Source organism: Ambystoma mexicanum, chromosome 3q, assembly GCF_040938575.1.
Source record: "Ambystoma mexicanum isolate Mex_15411 chromosome 3q, UKY_AmexF1_1, whole genome shotgun sequence".
NCBI classification, from domain to species: Eukaryota; Metazoa; Chordata; class Amphibia; order Caudata; family Ambystomatidae; genus Ambystoma; species Ambystoma mexicanum.
This window is the reverse complement of record NC_090926.1, coordinates 811914848-811935515: the sequence shown is the minus strand read 5'-3', so window position 1 is coordinate 811935515 and position 20668 is coordinate 811914848. Positions and strand designations below refer to the sequence as shown.

Genomic DNA, 20668 nt, shown 5'->3' with positions numbered 1-20668 from the left:
TTTAACACACTTCATTACAGAGAATGCCTTTTTTTACCGATCCCAAAACGAAAAAAACACTGAATTTCCTTTTTTTGGGGGGGTAGGGGATATGGGGGGGTGTCCCCACCACCACCATCCCCTGTTTTTCTATAAGCCGAAACCCACCCCCAGTTGTACCCCTTTACCCCACGGCCCACATTCCTTTTTACCACATTTCGTTTTTTTCCGTTCATGTTTTCGGTAAAAAAAAGCATTCTCTGTAATTGAAAGAAAGAAAGCTACAGTTTCGTGCATTGAGTGAGAGATGGGAAGAAAAAGAAAGGCAGGAGTCGAAGGGGACTGCAAGATTACAGGTGGAGCAGGAGAATCTGAAGAGAAACGGTACAAGGATTAGGAAGGGGAGATGGAGGGAAGAAAAGGCCTTTGGTTTTAGTAGGGTCTAAGTGCCAAAAGAGGAAAACCAGAATTGAATAGCAAGAAAATGAGCACGGTTACGAACTGTTTTACTGAAATGTAAGGCTTTTTTTGTGCAGACAGTTCAATATCACTAAGGATTTATTTTAGAAGTGGTATTCTGTATCCAAGTCAAAATTGACTAGAGTGATAAGAGTAATGGGCAGGCGAGCAGGGATATTCAGTGTGAGCGAACAGGGTGGGGTGCAGGATAGTAAAGATATGGATGGCCAATGCTATCTGGGGAAATCATGTTCGTGGTGATGGGGTGTGCGTGCCATAAGGTTGAGTGGATGGGTGAAAGGCATGAAGGGGAACATAAAGTGTTTTCTGTATGAATAGGGAATGAGGAGAGTGGAGAGCTAGGAGATGCACATGGGGTGGTGTGTGCAGGGGTCCCTGGAAGGTGTTATATAGGATGTGCCCAGTTTGTTTATGGAGAAGGAGATGCTGTTGTGACATAGTTGCACATTTGAAAAGTTAGTATATTGTGTTGTTCTACTGACAGGAAAAGGCTCTGCTGAAGTGCAAATCACTGTTTATATGTCTGAAAATAACGAAGGTATGTACCGTTAGGTCCAGCTCATCAGATTACTATGGTTATTACTATGGTTATGTGCATGTGCTGCATTTTGCAGTAATGCTGACTATTAAACCTGAGAAGTGTGCAGTCTACTTCTAGTGATATCCTGTCCCATTGAGCTACAAAGCATGAAGATCACTTCAAATGCTACGTACATTTCTAAATCTAAGGAAAAATAAATATCCCCAATACCCTTAATGGTTGCTTCAGGCTACACGTGTACATCTTATAAACCCCTCTGAAAGATAGTTCTAGCGTTTTATTCTTGATGTGTACTTGTAGGGTACAACCTGATTTTATGGGTCAGTTGTTTTCCGATTTTAAAGTTTAACACGTTGCTGATCTAGAGTTGAGAGCTAGAATTGGGCTCCAGGTAAGAAGGACTATTTTTATCCTCGGCCCTGCCCAGGGACGTAATAGACGCATAAAAAGGACAGGGGACACCTTGGGGACTTTGCATGGTAAAATGACCCGATACATCAGGGCGACCAGCAGCCGGCCAGTCCATGTTGTGCGTCCTGCTGTGTGGTTCCCTATTGCTATACTGGTTGTTACGTGCGTCACCATCCCATTGCATAGCAGCTGGTTGAGGAAGTTGTCTCTGGTCTCCCCCTGCCTGTAGAAGCCACGATTCCCAAGGAAACTTTTGGCGCGTAGTGCCCGCTCCCTGACAGCAGATGGAGCGCGTACAATATGACCCTGTGTGTTGTGTGCATGTAAATGGGCCAGGAACTAATGCCACATAATGGTTGCCATTGCTTCTTCCCAAGGGTGTCAAAGTACTGTGCAAGTGGTTGTGTTGGCCCAAAAAGAAACAAAAGTGGTTCTAATGAGCCTGTATGTTACACCTGTGCAGTGTTGCCATGGCAACTGGGAGCGCTGGGATTCTGCAACAAGAGGAGCCTGCGTATGACAGCCTGACCAAGGCAATCCAACAGCATTAGACCAGAGAGCATGGCACAGTAAAGATAGGTTGAGCTGCCCACCCACCTTGAATGGTGCATGTAAAGTGAGGCAGTGGCAGTGGGTCAAGGAAGAAGACTATAGAGTCATTTGGGTTAAATGCAGGCAGTGTGAAATGGCTTGAGGAGGAATGGTGCCAGTAACAGCGCAGAGATCATATAGCCCAAGAGCTTGGTGATGGGAAACAGAACAGTTCAGGCAGAGTGTGAGGGAAGGGAGCAGGGGAGAAAATGAGAGCTGTGTGCAAGGATTAAAGAGGAGTTGGGAGCCAGGGTTATGTAATTGGAGGGGACAAACCAAATAAACATTCATAGAGGGAATGGAACTAACATTGGAGAAAGCCGTCCATGAGAGGATAATTCTGGGCAACAAACAGCTAATAATGCCCAGTATTCCAAAACTCTGATTGGGTGGGACACCGTAAACATTCTGGAAAGGGTGCTAAAATATATTTGTACCTATGCTGATTCAACTCTATGTTCTTGCTCATAGTTCAGTTTTTGTATTGTTAAACTGAGGCAGAAAGTGGTGGCATAATAAAGCATGACTAGCCAATGTGTCCCAACCAGTAATGGCCCACCACCTGAATTAAGGCGCAAATGCAGTGAGGGCTTTTGGCAGGTGCTGCACAGAGCTCATTATTGCCAGTATGGCCTTTCAAAGCATGCTTTATCACCACTATCAACCAATTTGTTTGTGGCAAACAGATGCAACCTGGAAGTGCAAACTTGTTTTTCAAAAACAAATACAACTACAAATAGGTGGCTGTCTTGGAGAATGCAATGGAAGTTTAATAAATATTCCCTTTCGAGGGAATTGTGTCCTCCGATGTATTCCATATCTATGACAGTAATCACCACACTTGTGCTGCTTCGGAAAATCTTTCAGCGTCTGCGCCCTGCGTCGATGTCGATACACCATCCTCGAGGGCCTCTGTCGAGCCGACGTCACCGGATGTTATAAGTGGGACACACGACGCCGTAGCCTCAGTTCTGTTTTTTCCACGAACATGTTCGCTTCGGAGATCTCGGCGCGCCTCGATTCTACTGAATCCTGTTCTTTCGGTTCTTCGAACCTGTTTCTTCATTGAAGATTGTATGATGTCTTCGGCATTCTTCCACCCCACGGTCCGGGTTTAAGAAGTGTCGGGTGTGTGGCTCCAAGATGTCGCTGACGGACACGCACAACGCTTGCCTCTGGTGCCTCGTGGAAGACCATGATACGGATGACTGTGTCGACTGCCAATAGCTCACATCGAAGGCCTTGCGAGAGCGTAAGAAGAAGCTAGCGGTCGGTAAGGTGGCCAAGCCCCGGAAGTCGCGTTCCACTGGTCTTTCGACAGATGATTGGAGGGGCGACTCTCTGCATCGTCGTCGTGAATCCGGGGGTTCTCTGTCTGGGAGTCGGTCCCGCCATTCCTCTGCCTCTTTGAGGCACTCCAGGAAGCGCCGTCACAGGTCACCTTCCTCGTCCGAGGACTCCGCCCGTCCGCGGGTTGCTTGTCCCAACAAGCATTCCACTCCTGAGGAATGGGATTCCTTCCGAAAGGAGATGTTGGCGATTTTTCAATCGCAGGACTCCGGTCCGTCCGCGCCGTCTGAGGAAGCCGGCCGTGACTGTGCTAGAGACACAGATCGTCCGCGTTCGGGCTCGAGCAGTCGTCGCGTCCACCGGGCGCCTTCAAGGTCCCGGTCGGACAAGTATGGTCGCTCTAGACATGCCCGTTCCAGGTGCCAGCCCTCGACGCCGAGGTCGTCTAGGGACTCTCGAGGCTCCGCCTGCGAGGTAGTCATCGATGCCATCTGCACCCAGGCTATCGAGAGACACGCTCAGGGCTCCGCCCTCGAAACCTGTGTCAATGCCGTCGAAGCTGTCAGCGCCACACTAGATGCCGATTCCGTCGACGCCTTTCAAGGCGGCTTAGTCGGAGGTACTACGTGGCACGGTGGAACCCCCCCAGAGGGGTTCTGGCCAAGGCAAAACATGTCTTTTCCTTTTTGTGTACCCTCCTTCCAGCCTCTGGATTATATTTCTGAGGCGGATGAGGGGTCTGAGGAAGGTGAGGTTCCTGCAGAGGTTCCTGATGGTCTCCTTTCTGGTCATAGCCAACTTGAGGACCTGCGTCAGTCCCTACATGACGCCAGTGGTCTGGCCACCTCTCCGGAGGTGGAGTTTTGTAGGCCTGAGCCTGGAACCCATGCCGACCCCTCGTACCAGTGCCTTATGTCTAGGGTCACCGAGTACTTGGGGTGGTCTGCTCCCCCAGGGGATTTTCTTCAGGATGACCTCACGGATGTCCTCGACCAAGGTCCACCAACTGACCCGGTACTGCTGTTCCATACGGCTCTACAGAGGAGGGTGGCAGTGGCTTGGACTGCTCCGGAGAGTCTCCCAGCAAGTCTTTGCCCGCGAAAATACCGCACAGCCAGTAGCGACCCCTGGTACTTAACCAAGCACCCCACTCCAGAGAGTTTGGTGGTGCAGGCGGCTTTGGCCCCAGCAAAGCAGGCGTCGTATCCTACCATCCCTCCTGATAGGGACGACAAGCTTTTTGATGGTTGGGCGAAGAAAGTCTTTTCTTCAGGGGGTATGGCTCCTCAGGCGGCCAACTCCGTAAGTGCTTTGTCTCGTTTCACGCACACTCTGTGGAACTTTTTCTCCTTAGCGGTTGAACATATTACCGAAGGGGACGAACGGGATGGTTTTCTTGCTATGGTCCAGGATGGCAAGGATGCCATGTGTGAGGCTGTTCAGTCGGGTTTGGACATGGCAGATTGCGCAGCCGGTCCATGGCAGCGAGCACCGTAATACGCAGGTTTGCGTGGTTGCGGAAGTCGGGGTTTGCTCCTGATGTGCTGGCCTGGCTCCTCAACATGCCCTTTGACAGTGAACATTTTTTTGGCAGCAAGGCTGACGAGAGCCTTGAGAGGTTGCAGACCTCCAAAGCTGCAGCGAAGTCGTTGGGTGCTGCAGTTCGCCAACCTCCCCCTTTTCGTCCTAGGGACAGCAATGGAGGGGAGGTTCCTTTCGTTATTACTCATCCTTTGGTAAAGCGAGAGGAGCTGGCAGTCAAAGGGGCCACCGTAGGAGTGCCAGAGGTGGAAAGCACGGTACTCGAGGTGCCAAGGCCGGCCGCTCAGGCAGTTGCCTCTTTGCCCTCCGGCAACGCTGCAGCCGCTTCAGCTCAGTCATGAGGCCATGTCCCATGGTTCACCGGTTGGGGGAAGGCTGGCGCAGCATCTTGTAGAGTGGCGTGCCATTACTTAAGATGTGTGGGTTCTGGAGATCATACCCCACGGCTACTGTCTTCCTTTCCGGCAGAGGCCTCACGACAATCCGGCAGGGAATCTCTCTTTGAAGAGTCCGGATCGGCTCCTTGCGCAGGAAATTCAATCCCTGCTGGAGAAAGGTGCCATAGAACTGGTGCCTGTGGTGGAGAGGACCAAGAGATGGTATTCCCCTTATTTTTTGATTTGAAAGAAAGACAGGGGATTGAGACCCATCATGGACTTGCGCGGTTTGAACAAACTCCTCAGGAAGGACAGGTTCAAGGTTGTTACTCTCTCTCGAGTCCTCCAGGCCCTTCAACTTTAGGACTGGTTGGTGTCTCTCGACCTCAAGGACGCTTATTTTCATGTGCCGATCCATCCCATGCACAAGAAGTACTTGAGGTTCGCGGTTGGCGACTCGCACTTGCAGTTTCGGGTCCTGCCGTTCGGAATGTCCTCCGCCCCGAGGGTTTTCACCAAGCTCATGGTGCTGGTGGCAGTGTATATCGGGAAAGGGGGGGGATTCTCGTCTACCCCTACCTGGATGATTGGTTGATCAGTGCGGGCTCTCCCGAGCAAGTCCTGGATCATCTGTCCGTCACCTTCCACTCCCTCCACAGGCTGGGCTTCTCCCTCAACTTAAAGAAGTCCCACTTGACGCCATCTCAGAGGTTCCAGTACATCGGAGCAGTGCTCGACACATCCCTGGTGCAGTGTTTTCCTCTCCAGGTGAGGGTTTATCACATTCAGCAGATGGTGCACAAGTTTCGACATGCCCAGAGTCTCCCTGCGTTCGAGTTCTTGCGATTGCTCGGCCTCATGGCATCCTGCATTCTTCTGGTGCCAGAGGCCAGGTTGCGGATGAGATCTTTGCAATGGGCACTCAAGCTCCAGTGGTCTCAGTCCTCCGGCAGGATGTCGAACCCCGTTCAGGTGCTGCCCTCGGACGCTCAGGACCTTCTGTGGTGGGCCGTCTAAGGCAATCTGATGAAGGGGGCTCCATTTGGCTACCCTGGCTGGAGGTGACGATCGTGACGGCCGCATCCCTCATGGGATGGGGAGCTCATGCCAACGAGTTGATAGTCAGCGGTCGTTGGTCTCCGTCGGAGTCCAGACTCCATATCAATCTGTTGGATCTGAGGGCTGTCGGGCTTGCCCTGAAGGCTTTTCTGCAGACTGTGCAAGGAAAGAATGTCCAGATTGTGACGGACAACACAGTGGTCATGCACTACCTCAACAAAAAGGGGGGAGCAGGGTCACTTCCTCTGTGCAGGGAGGCGATGCAGCTCTGGTTCTGGGCCATCCAGCAGGAAATTTCGATCTCACCAGTTCATCTGGCCGGAGACGAAAACGAGACGGCGGATGCTCTGAGCAGGCAGAGCACGATCTCTCAAGAGTGGGAGCTGGCTCAGGAGATTCTCCTGGAGATCTTCGCCCTTTGGGGGACCCCTCAAGTGGATCTCTTCGCCTCCAGTGTCAACCGGAAGTGCGAAAGGCTCTGCTCGTGGGAATTTCCTCCAAGAGGAGCCGTGGGAGACCCGTTTGTGGTGGAGTGGTCATTCCCACTGCTGAACGCGTTTCCTCCAGTCCCCGTCATCCCGCAAGTGCTGCAGAGGTTACGAAGGTTCGGTTCCTGGATGATCCTCATTGCTCCGTCATGGGCCCGGAGGAAGTGGTACCCGGACCTTCTGCACTTGTCCATCTGCCCTCCACGTCGACATGCCTACCGAGACGATCTGCTCTCACGGGAGGGAGGGGGGGTCAGGTTCTCCATCCAGAGGTCAGATCCCTCAACCTTCATGCTTGGCTTCTGAAAGGTTGAGGTATAAGGATTGGGACCTCCCTGAAGACGTGATGGAGGTGTTGCTTTCGGCCAGACGGCCGGCAACAAAGCACATGTACCGTTGCCGTTGGAGGAAGTTCTGCGACTGGTGCAGGGTTCAGAATGTGGATCCTTTTTCATGTGACATTGCTGTCGTTCTGTCTTTTTTTTGCTTTCTTTGGCCCACAAGAGCCTGCAAGTGGGTACCATTAAAGGTTACCTGGTGGCACTGTCTATATTTAAGCGCTCGTCTGAGGAGTGTTCATATTTTAAAATCCCTTTTGATTTGTCAGTTTCTGAAAGGGCTCACTAATGTGTTCCCTCTGTCACCTTTCCAGGTACTCGGTTGGGATCTGAACCTTGTTCTCAAGTTTCTAATGGGTGCTCCCTTTGAGCCTTTGCATTCTTGTCCTTTGAGACTGTTAACACTTAAAACTTTGTTTTTAGTTGCGGTCACTTCCGCTCGCAGAGTGAGTGAGTTACAGGCACTTTCAGTTAAGCCACCCTTTACTGTGTTTCATAAGGATAGGGTTGTCCTTAGAGTTCGTCCTTCTTTTCTTCCGAAGGTGGTGTCGGAATTTCATTTAAGCCAGAAGGTTATTCTTCCGGCATTTTATCCTCCTCCACATCCTGTTAAGAAATAGGAGATGCTCCATAGGCTGGATCCTAGGATAGCTTTAAGCTTCTACATTTCACGCTTGTCCCGGGTCAGAGTGGACGATCAACTCTTTATTGGTTACGCTGGAAGGCGTTTGGGACAAGCTGTGGCTAAGCAGACTTTGGGCCTCATTACGAGGTTGGAGGTAGCCATGGCGCTATTAGCGCCATGGCTGCCTCCAAACTCGTTCCGACTCCGCCCTGGTGAATGGAGCAATTACCGGTCCATTCCAAGGTTGGCGAGACCGGTAATTCCCCATTCACCAGGGCCCTTCCCCATTCCCATTTGAGCACCCAGAGGGCTCAATGGGAATGGGGAAGGCGCTAATAACGGTACCGCAAATTGTGGTACCGTTATTGGCTCCAGAGTCCCTTTGCGGGTCCCGTCCTTAATGCCTGGAAAAACCAGGCGTTAGGGGAGGACACGCAAAGGGAACTCGTAGTAGGGCGGTAAGGGATTCCCGGTGCCGGTAATCCCTTACCGCCCACCTCGTAATAAGGCCCTTTGTCTAGATGGATTGTCTTGGCAATTTCTGAATGTTACGGCCTGGCAGGTAAGGACCCTCCGGTAGGCTTACGGGCCCATTCGACTAGGGGTATGGCTCCCTCTACTGCTCTGCAGAGGGGTGTTCCTATTCGCAACATCTGTGAAGCAGCCACATGGGCTTCGGTCCATACTTTTGTACTACACTAATCCCTAGATTCTATCCATGGGCAGGATCTGGCCTTTGGCAAGGCGGTCCTTTACTCTGCAATTTGATTGGGCATTCTAAATTTCTATATTCTAAATTCCTTTTCCCTCCTCCATACGTTGGTACTGCTTTGGGAGTCTGTCATATATATGGAATACGTCGGAGGACCCAATCCCCTCGAAGAACAAGTTACTCTCTTACCTGGTAGCGTTCTTTCGATGAGATTGCCCGAAGACTTATTCCATATCGCTCCCCCCCCCCCTACCTGCCCTGGTTTATAGTGATAATACCGAATAAAAAAATCTCAAACAAAAATCGTGGAAAAAAAAGGCCGGAAAAAAAAATATCGAATTTTTTTTTTATGACGGTTTTTTTTTCAAAATGGGGGGGTTCCTCCCCAACCCCCCTTTTTTTTCTATTTTTTTTTTTTATTTTAACCCTTTTTTTACTTACCTGACCCCAAAAACATAAATAAATAATTCGATATTTTTTTTTTTCGAGATTGTTTGTTTCGAGATTTTTGTCATTCGGTATTATTTTTTCGGCCTTTTGACTGACCACCACCTGCCCTACTACAGAATTTCTTATGCGATTGCAGCTTACGTTTCTGAAAGGCTTTCTGTGGTCGTACTCGCAGTGGTTTGGTGCCACATGTTCTGGGGAAAAAACTACAACTGAGGCTACGGGCGTCGTGCGTCCTACTTATAACATACAGTGACGTCGGCTCGACGGAGGCCCTCGAGGACGGCGTATCGACGTCATCGACGCAGACGCCGAAAGATTTTCCAAAGCAGCACAGCTGTGGTGATTACTGTCATAGATATGGAATACGCCATCTGACCATCTCATCAAAAGAACGTTACCAGGTAAGAGAGTAACTTGTTCTTCTGTTTCAATGGCAGTCACAGTGCTTGAGTTAATGTGGGTCGGGAGCAAGGGTGGAGTAAGCAAGCAGACATATGCATTTTGATTCATTTAGCTCCATTAATTCCAGATCTTGAAGGAAATGGAAAAACAGGGGAAAGCAGGGGAGATGTGTAGTGAGCAAATACTGTCAGCCAACTAAGAAAGTGGGCTGGTTATAATGGATAAAGCCCATGTCCAAGCACACGCTTTGACTGTAGCATCTATTGATGGTGCTAATGAATGATAGCACATGAGTCTGCAGGTGAATTAATGTATTCATTGGACGGGAATACAAATTTCTCATGCCATCATAAACCTTTCCATGCAGGTTATGCCACTATAGGCCTTTGTCCCTCCTAAGAAAACTCACATTGTCTTTGCTAAAAATGCCAGTATTATTGTCATGACACATGAAGAAAGTATGGCCATGCTGCCACTGTAAATATGTCCATGCAGGTGGTGTAAGATTTACCCATATAAGAACACAAATTTTGGCTTTGTTCATAATGCCAGTAACGTTGCAATGACACAGCATAAAAACATGGCCATGTAGGCTGTGCCAGCACAGATAAGTACCTACATGTAAGCAAACTCATGTTGGCTTGGCCCAGCCCATAATGCCAGCCATATTGCCAGGCTATTGTATAAAAATGTTCATACAAGCTATGCCAAAATAGGTGATGACACCCATAAGAACAGTCATGCTGCACAATTGGAAGGTCCTTTTTTCGTGACTGAAGCAGCTGAACGTTTTGTCCAGGAACTATCCAATACTGGTGAGCCCCGGAATAGTTAAAATAGCCTTTGTATCGCCTGCTCCATACTGTCACTGAGGGCTCCACATACCATGACTCAAGTCTAAACCCACCCTGTGGAAGAGGAACATGTTGTGAGAAGGGCTCTTAGCCTCTGGAGCATGGTGTCGCCTAGTGCTCCCCGTTCCCGCCGACACTGCAGGCGTTTAGTGTTTTGTTGTTGACTGAGTTGAAGTGTTATGGGGGTAAGGCCAATCGGTTATGGTTTCTGGCGTGGGTGGGGGGGGGTAGGTGGGATGGACGGCAGGGCTGGGGGGTTAGGTTTTAACAGCAAATATGGTGCATTGGTTAGTTCTACAATGCTTCTGAAACTGGGTGGCGAAGCTGCCTCTGTGGATCATGCAACATACTGGGGGGGGGGGTACAGTACGGACATGTGAGATGGCAGGTACAGCAATGATCACTTCACGAAAGGCGCAGCAGGGGAATATTATTTCACTAATGTAATGGAACATACAGGGCTTCACAAATCACGAAAAAAGACTAATTGGGAACTATGCTAGGAATCCTGCTGTAAACGTTTGGCCCCAGACAGCAGGCTTCCTAACATATCTGGATGGGCGTTGCATGGATACAACTCCTCGTTCTCTACACATTCACTGGGAGTTACCACATATACACACCGCTCATTAGCTTTTAAGATCCATAGTCAAATCTGTGACGGGCAGGGGCATTTTCTTCTCCTAGTAGGGGTGGCTCTTGGCATCCGTGTTCTTTATTTTAAATATCTATGCCCCGAACACTGACTCCCCTTGAGTTTTTCTACAATGTGCCAGCCACCTACACAGTTCACAGGCTATGAAATACTATGGGCAGGTAATTTCAATATGGCCCTATCCTTGACACGTGGTGGATCTACCACACAACAGACCGCCTTACCAAAGGGGGTGATTAAATGGCTGGACATTGCAGAATACCATAGATTGTATGATGCTTGAAGGATATTGCACCCCACCACTAGGGAATATTCCTTTTACTCCTGGATCCATTGTAGCTCCTCTTGGATTTATTACATCATGGTCTCCCCTGGTATGCTCCATTCTATCAGAGGCACAGATACATCCATGCTCCATATCAGACCACTTACCGGTGAAGGTTCTTTTCTCCTGCCCTGACAGCCCCCAAAGTGCCTGAGCTTGCATTTCAGAGCCTGCGCACTGGAGGGGGTGCTCTCTACCTCGAAAATATTAGACAGGACATTTGGGAGCATTTCTGGCTTAAGAATAAATAAAAAAAAATCAGAAATGCTTATATTGGCAGGGTGCAGCGTAACACTGGGTAGAGAGGCAGACCACATGGACATAAAGGTTGCGGAAGAGGGCATAAAATACTTGGGGATAACACTGACTCACAAGGTAGAGACTTTGTACACCAAGAACTATCCCCCACTCCTAGCCAAGATTCAAAGAGATCTAGAGAGGTGGAATCCCCTAAATATTTCCTGGTGGGGGAGAATACAGTCGATAAAAATGAACATTCTCCCTAAAGCACTGTACCACTTCCAGTCCCTACCGGTTGGGGTCCCAGACTCCTTTTTCAGAGCCCTAGCCAAGTCGGTCTCATCCTTCATTTGGAACAGGAAACCCCCCAGAGTATCCAGAACAATCCTCACATCCAACATCAGGGAAGGTGGCCTAGCACTCCCACACTTTAAGAACTACTACCAAGCGGCCCAGCTCAGGATTCTGAGAGAATGGCTAGGAGATAATCAACAAACGATATGGGTGACACAGGACCGGGCGGTCGCCAGAACGCCACTAGAAGACTTATTATGGACACCTAAGCAGCACAGGCACCCGAATCTGCGCATTAGTGAGATCATGAAGACCACGCTGAATGCTTGGGATGAGCAGACACGGAGAGAGAACATTACCACGACTACGGCCCCGTTCACCCCAATCTGTAGGAACCGGCAGTTCCCCCCGGGGACTGAGCAAGGGGCTTATGGGAACTGGGAGGAAGCTGGATGCAGGAAAATAGGGGAGATGTTCGTGGACGGGGAGCTGAGATCCTTTGCCAACTGCAAATCAACTTGGAACCTCACTAATGCGGACAGGTACAAATATGAGCAGCTTAGACACTGGCTGATCACGCCTGAGATCACCCATGCGGCGACAAGAGATCTTACCGCCTTTGAAAAGTTTCTCCTCATAAACTCAGGAGACAGAAAACTAGTCTCCAATCTCTACAGGTTCATGAATACCCAGGGAGAAGACATCAAGTGGGCATACATGAAAAGATGGGAAAAAACGCTGGGGACAGCCATCACCGCACAGCAGTGGCAGTCGTTGTGGTCCGATATCCACAAACTGACCAGAGCAGTTCAAACCAAAGAAATGTGGATTAAGATCGTCACGCAATGGCACTACACCCCGGAGAGGCTAAATAGTATGTTCCCACTTACACCTAACCGCTGCTGGAGAGGCTGTACAGATGCAGGCTCGTGGAGACACATTTGGTGGGACTGCCCCAAGGTTAAACTCTTCTGGACAGGAGTAATAGCCGAACTGAAGAAGATCTTCCCAGAAGTGGACCGGTACACAGAGAAAACCTGGCTCTGTGGATTCACGGACCACAAAGTCAACACACTCACCAAGGCGCAGCGAAAATGCTTCATGAGCCTACTCATTGCGGCCTGGGCAACTATCGCACAGGGATGGAAAAATAGAGACTCACCGATGCAGTTCACCTGGCTACACAAGGTCTGGTCCCAAATGACCATGGAAAAAATCACACACAATCTCCATGGAACTCATGGCTCCTTCATAAAAGAATGGGGTGGAGTGCTAGAATACCTCCAGTCAGACTACATGGCACAGTGACGCCCGCACTCCATAAAAATCTCTGACTTATTCACCTAGTAACTAGCAGCGAGATCTTTGGATCAATGACTATGCTTCCGGAAGAGGGTGGGCGGGGGAGGTGGGATGGGGAGTTGAGGGATTGTTTACCTTTTGTATCACTTACAAAATAATAAAAACATGTTTTAAAAAAAAAATATTAGACGGGACATACAAACCTTTTTTGAAATAAATGTGGGCTCTGTGGCAGAGAATGGAATGCAATGGGAATCATTTAAAGTATATGTCAGGGGGTGCTGCATGTCTACAGAAGGCGTAGTATTGAAGGATATTCGTAGATAAATATTTAATACTGAGCAGGATATTAAAGATTTGGAAGATCAACCAAGGCTACATGACACCCCTTCGACTTGGGAATCCCTAGTAACACTGTGCGAGGTCCTCCGTCTCCTTATGGCGAGAGAGGAGAGATTCCTGGGTGACCGGGGGAGGGGGGCTGTCCCAGTCGTGCATGGGCGATTAGACGCAAGTCAACTGGCTGATATCGTGGACCCAGGGGATACCCCTAGTAGGGACCCCTTGTGATCTGCGAGACTATCGAAGTATTATGAACAATTATACAAGTCACAATTGAAAGTTGGGCACAACAACAGTTCGCAGTATTTGGATCCGGTGGCTTTGGGCTGGCTCGAACGGACACTGGGGGAACAGCTGAATGCACCCCCATCGGAGCTATAAATACACACCACTATTATTTCTCTACCTAAAGGTAAAACGCCGGGCATAGACGGGCTCACTGCGGAGCTATACAAGGAATACTCGACCTGATTGTCCCGCATATTCGCAGTATGTTTGAGAAGCCTTCAACTCTGCCCAAATCCACCAGGACGGCTATTGTGATGGTACTGCCGAAACCCAATAAAGACCTTTCGAAGTGTGCATCATATAGACCACTATCTTTAATCAATACGGACAAAATTCTGGGGCAGGTTTTAGCAGAGCATCTTCTCCCACATATCTCTTCCCTGGTGCTTCCAGACCAGGCAGGCTTAATTCCGGGCAGATCCACACAGAACAATATACGCCTTTTATTCACTTATGCACAACGTGAATCCTGAATTCCCCGTAGTGGTCGCCGCCTTGGATTCGGAAATAGCCTTTGACTCTAGTGGCCATTCTTCTTTGAGGTCTTGAGACGCTTGGGGCTGGGTGTGGTTTACCGCCGCTGTATCCGCCTGCTATACGCAGTTCCCAGGGCAGCGGTGTATGCCAACGGAATCATGTAGGAATGGATAATGCCATCACTTGGCACGAGGCAGGGATGCACATTTTCCCCCCATTCTTTTCTCCCTCGCTTGGGAATATCATATACATCGTGGCATAAGGCTTCACTCTCACGCCTCTATTGTATCGCTTTACGCAGACAATACGTTGTATCTAAAACATCCAAGGGAGAACTTAAAGCTGGTTATTCAGCAATACGGCAACATATCTGGGTTGCGGATCATTTGGCCCAAATCAGAAGTACTGCCCCTAACACCCACGGTCCGTCAGGAGGATATTTGTGAAGACTTCAAATGGTGCCCTGATGACATGCGATACTTGGGTGTACATGTAAGCACCTCTTCCGCTGCCTTGTTTGAAAGAAATTACCATAGAGTCCTAGAGTACTTGGAAAACAGAGTTGAGGCCTGGATTTTGTTGCCTATCTCGCAGGCGGCTCTAACTGCCTTGGCCAAGATGGTCATACTCTCGAAGTGTGTGTATGTGTGTAAATATATATATCTTGGTCATCTTGGCCAAGGCAGTTAGGGCCGCCTGCGAGATAGGTAACAAAATCCATGCCTCAACTCTGTTTTCCAAGTACTCTAGGACTCTATGGTAATTTCTTTCAAACAAGGCAGCCCGAGAGCCTGGCGCGGATTGTTTCCACCGATAGCCAGAGACGGATGGCGAAAGAAACGTTGATCACTGCTCACAAGGCCCGGGTGACGCCGAAAAGGTCAGAAGGAAGGCAGGAACTGCCCCCTCCGTCGAGAGGGACTCCCAGCCTACCAGAATGCTTTTCAGAAGGCGATGGGAACCTTTCTTCGACGTTATGGGATAGGTCGAAGCGTTTTCAAACTGAAGGCCCTCCCTTTTCCGCCACTGACTGCTCTGGGGTACCTCAAGAAACCCTAGAGAGACTCCAGTTCTGTATGGACAAAATGGAGAGGTTTATGGAGGCTCAGAACCTACCAACACCCAAGATATCAAGAGAGGGACCTCAGGAGGATCCCAGGGCCAAGTACCCTAGGCTGTTTAATCCCCTCCAAGAGGATGTAGATTTATATGACCTCACTGTAGAGGACCCCCACTTTCAGGAGGATGACAAATTCTTAGGCAACGAAGGGGAACAAAACCTAGATATGGGTGGTGGGGGCTTAGGAGAAGACCCAGAAGAAGGCGCTTCACAGCCCTGGCAGTCCCCATCAGCGTTTTCAGACCCTGACACCCTAAACCTGTCTCCCCCTCCCCACCCCAAGGACTCACCTATTAGGAATACGTCACCTATAGACGATCAACCTACCTTTAATGCACTACTACGCAAGGCAGCAGAGCATTTCGAAATCGAGACTGGGGAAATTTCTCCTGACATTGCCTTTGTAGAAAAGATCATCAAGGAGAAACCCCCTGTCAGCCAAACCATTCCCCCTCCTCGCCTCAGTAAAGAGACAAATTATTCCTTCGCTATCTACACATGCGTTTGTCAGAGGGGTCAACCCGAGGATAGAAAAATGTAGTCCCTCCCCATCGGACCCGTTATACATCAGGGGCCACTCTGTACCAGACTCCTTAGTGGTGACAAATACAAGGAAAAGAGCAGGGGTCCTGCTGTCAACCGGCGAGGCACCACCAGATAAAGAGGGTAAAAAATGGTATGCCCTAGGAAAGAGGATTACAGCCTCGGCTGCCTTTTCCGCAAGAATTGCCAACAACAACTCTTTGCTGGCAAGTTACGCAGATGCACAATGGAGCAAACTATGTAAGGATATTGAGGAGGTACCAGAACCCCTACGTACTCGGCTTCTGGCCACAGTTACTGAAAGGACCTTAGTCAACTAAAGCATCATTAAAAATACTCTGGATGCTGCAGAAACGGCTGGCCGTTCTCAAACGCCATGTATGGCTACGTAATTCAGGTTTTAAACCTGAAACACAAGCATCTCTAATTAACAAACCTATAGAAGATGCCAACGTCTTTGTGAAGGCGGTGGATGAGGCACTAGAGACCGCAAAGAAGGATTTTGACACCATCAAAACCCTAGACCAAATTTCAAAGCCTCCCAACAAACGTGGTTATGGCAACAGATGCTTTTTTCGAGGCCAACGCCAGCAGCAACAGCAGCAGCAGCAATACTCTGCAGGTAACTGGTCCTCTAACCAAGGCACCAGTGGACAATACAACCAAAGAGGAAAACGTTGTGGCAAGGGAAGAGGACGGGGTCCCACCCCTAGAGGTTCCCAAGCCACCAACACCAAATGACTCGAAGATTCGGGTCCCCTCCCATGCATTGCCGGTCGCGGGCCGGTTAACATCCTTTCTTCCAGCATGGGAGGGTATAATATCAGACTGCTGGGTACTATCAACCATAGCCCGCGGTTACTGTATAGAATTCAACAATTCCCCTACGTACAGACCCCCCAGGGGACGACGCATGTCACCAGAATGAAAGGGGCCCCTAGGGGACCCTGACGTCTATGGAAACAAGGCGGGTCACCACACACAATAGAAACGCCAGACACAAGGTTGTATTCCCAAAGCTAGAGTTTTATTGCAAAGCAAAAGTCTCAGTTGGCCAACTCGGTCTCACGCCCCACGACGTGTATCTTTAGACCTCGAGGGACGCAAGAGAGCGAATTACGTACCTCAGTTACATATATACAAAATGCATATCAAACAATCGGCTATGACATGTTTAACACCCTCCTTTATTGGGTTTCTTTGAACTTGGTGTGATGATGGACATCTCCGACCACTAGGACACCTTCAAACATCTATTCTAGTAACAATTTGCAATTTGTGAGTGCGAAGGCATCTTTCAGTTATTGAATAGAACACAGCGCTTCTGTTCTTGGAAGCGAACTACATAAGGGGGGGGGGGGAGTTGCATTCCGGACCTTGCTATCTATCAGGTGCTATTCGCGTCATGGGAGCCGACATGCTCTAGTGGGCTCAGCAAAGGGGGGTCGTAAGAAAAGCATAATTCAAGCCTTTAGCGGTATTATTCTAACATATTGTACCATATAACGAGACTGGCTGGCAGCTGTGAAATGATTAAATGCCCTGCAGCTCTGCTTCAAGGCTACATTCGGGAGGGAGCCGGGCATTCTTCCTGGCGCTGCCTACGTTTGTGTTTCAGCGAACTCTTGTTATCCTTACGGCCCTGCGGCCTTGTCCTTTTCACATACAGACAACAATGTTTCACAGTCGAGCAGTGTAAGCGGAAAATATACTGCAAAGCAATAGGAACAGAAAGCAATGAGCAATGGTTAGAAAACCAAATGGCGATTCTTTTTACATCAAAATGGCCGTTCATTGGCAAACTCTAAAACCTATATTTTGTCATATCGTGCATGAGACGGTTGGCCCACGGCCACCAAAATGCATTTGCGGTCTCAGAGTAGAGGTATCCGTATTTCTAGACTGACGAGAACACCTCGCCATCCTTCAAGAAGTGGACCAACTACTAGAAAAAGGAGCTATAGAGGTCGTGCCTCTATCTCAGGTAACGGAAGGTATTTATTCAGTGTACTTCCTTGTACCCAAAAAGGACCTCACCATGCGACCTGTACTAGATCTGCGCCCAGCGAACAAATTTGTCAAACCTCATAAGTTTTGTATGGTGACTTTACAGGAGGTGATCCCCCTGTTTTCACAGGGAGATTACATGACAACACTGGACATGAACGATGCATACGTTCATATTTTAATGTAGCCAGCGCACAGAAAATACCTCAGGTTCATGATAGAGGGCAAAAACTACCAGTTCAGAGTGCTACCCTTCGGCATAGCATCAGTGCCGAGAGTATTCACGAAGGTACTTGCAGTGGTAGCGGCCCACCTGCGCAGGTTGTCCATCCCAGTATACCCTTACCTCGACTATTGGCTCATAACAGGGGATTCTTACGAAACATGCTTCTCAAATACCCAAAAGACTGTAGACCTTTTGTTTCAACTGGGCTTCTCCATCAACGCGAAGAAGTCCAGCTTAGACCCCAGCCAGACCAAACAATTCCTAGGGTCTCTAATTCGAACAAAGGATGGCCTCGCCTTCCCCTCCAACGAGAGGGTCCAAAACATGCTGTTTCAGATCCCTCAATGTGTGGCCGGTCGAGAGGTGACGGTACGCAAAGCAATACGTTTACTAGGAATGATGGCGTCCTGTATTTATTTGGTACCTCACGCGCGCCTGCGCCCAATGCAAGAGTGGCTCAACAGCCAGTGGTGTCAGGCCAGTGGACAATGGGACGATCTAGTGGTGGTCTCACAAGCCTTGGTTCTCTCGCTACGGTGGTGGTCGAAGGAAAACATGGTAATAGAGAAAGCATTCGCCACCCGCGCAGTGGTCTCACAAGCCTTGGTTCTCTCGCTACGGTGGTGGTCGAAGGAAAACATGGTAATAGAGAAAGCATTCGCCACCCGCGCAGTGGAAGCCACTGTAACCACAGACGCATCCCTCACAGGATGGGGGTCTCACCTATCCCAACAGACTGTTAACGCAGTTTGGACTCCGAGCATAGCATCCAAGCACATAAACTTATTGGAGCTACTAGCTGTGTTCAAGGCACTGAAAGCCTTCCAGGCACACCTGCAAGGGAAGACAGTGATGGTCCTCACGGACAGCATCACATCCATGTACTACCTCAACAAGCAAGGGGGCACTCACTCTCCAGGACTGTCCAAGCTGTCCCAGAACATCTGGAAGCGGGCTCTCTGACACATGTTCCTGTTGTCACAACATGTACCTCTTAATCTGAGCCACTTAGCTCCTCGGATTCCGTAAGCAACGGCATCCGCCCTACATAATATTCATAACTTTTCTCTGCTAGATCTTTGCTGACCTCGTACATCCTGACACGTTCTTTGTCTGTTTCACTCCTACAGACCACATAGGACCCTCCACTCGTAAAGACACTCCTGTCCTGATGAAGGCCTACACCATTAGAGCTCAGCTAGCTCCACGCAAAATGGCCGAAACACTGTCGTGTTGACATGTATTATATGTTGTTCAACTCTTGATTGTGCCCACACTGTATGCGCCCCCCACCTGTTTCATTCCACTGAATTCTCTAAGCTTCCTTCCCAAGGAACCTATAGAGAATGAACAAACTGTACAAGTATATGTCTCAAATATTGACTACTTGATCATTCGTACTTAGGTACTACACTTTGTATGTCCTCAAATGTGAATGTCCTATGTTTTTTTAAAAATACCAGTGTATTACTACACCACTGCACTTCAAAATAAAACCCTTTTGTGCAGATGAACAGTTTCATGAGAATTCTGTGACCACCCACACAAGGGGTCACCCACTCAAGGTGTAGCAGTGGTTACTCTTCAGCAGAGATTGACCTGACCTTGCTCATTCGGTTTTTGATATATCTCAAAGATAAGCAACAATACAGTAACCTCCTATTTTTAGATAAAGTATCCAGACTATTTTTCATTTTTTGTGTATGTGTTACAAATATACTCAAAGGTTCAAGTTTCCTACAAATGTATAAAGTTCCTCGTCCTTGTTATGACCTCCTGGATTTTTTGTCTGGTAGTCGACTATGTATTTACATTCAGTTTGTCACAGCTTTAATTCTCGATTACCTCCTCTCGGGTGTGGTAAGATTTTGTGTATGCAGAAATATTTAAACAATGAAATATCTCCATTATGCTTTTCTTAAAAATGCTTGGTAAGGGGGTAAATTGGATCTTTGTTTTTAATGTCTCGAAGATGTTGCAATATTCAAAGTTTTACTTCTAGTTTTGTGCTGCCTATATACCAGAGGTTACAGCCACATGTGATTACGTAGACTACATAAATTGTTGCACAGGTGATATGCTTGTTAATGATCACTTTCCTCTGGGTTTGTGGATGTACATAGTGTTTCAAAGACACCCCATGTTTGCAGGCCTTGCATTTTGTGCATTTATAAAAGCCCCCCTGGTTATTTATTAACCATTGATTTGTTGTCTGTGTCGGGGTCGAGAAGAGACTTGGTGACAACTTGATTGTAGCGATTTAGCTTTTCTGAATGTCACACTGGCATTTTTCTGAATGTGTCCTGCAATATCTGGATCTCTTTGTAATAGTGCCCATCGTTTAGCCAGAATTTTCCAGATGTCTTTTGCCCCATCATTGTAAGTTGTAATGAAGCGTATATTTTCAGATTTCGTTTCCTGTAATCTCTGTTCATTCTTCTTTGTTTTTTCTGAAAATATCGAGTCGGGTTTGTTTGGCGCATTGATTGAAAGCACTATTAATGGGCGACTTCTTGTAGCCTCTTGCCATAAAATTGATCGCTGTTGTTTTGGCATTCTTTTCAAAAGTTTTGTTTTCGCTACAATTTATTTTCATTCTTAAAAATTTACCTTAAGGTATACTGTTTCTTTAGACATTTCGGGTGTGCACTTTCCGCATGAAGCAATGAGTTTGTACTTGTTGGTTTTCTATAAGTTTCAGTCGTCA

At 48.4% G+C, this 20668-nt stretch overlaps 1 protein-coding gene across 5 annotated transcripts in view; it reads left to right on the top strand.

Moving 5' to 3' along the window:
* Positions 1 to 20668, top strand: part of MBTD1 (mbt domain containing 1) — a 1870500-nt gene that overhangs the window by 545733 nt on the left and 1304099 nt on the right. The window lies entirely within an intron of this gene.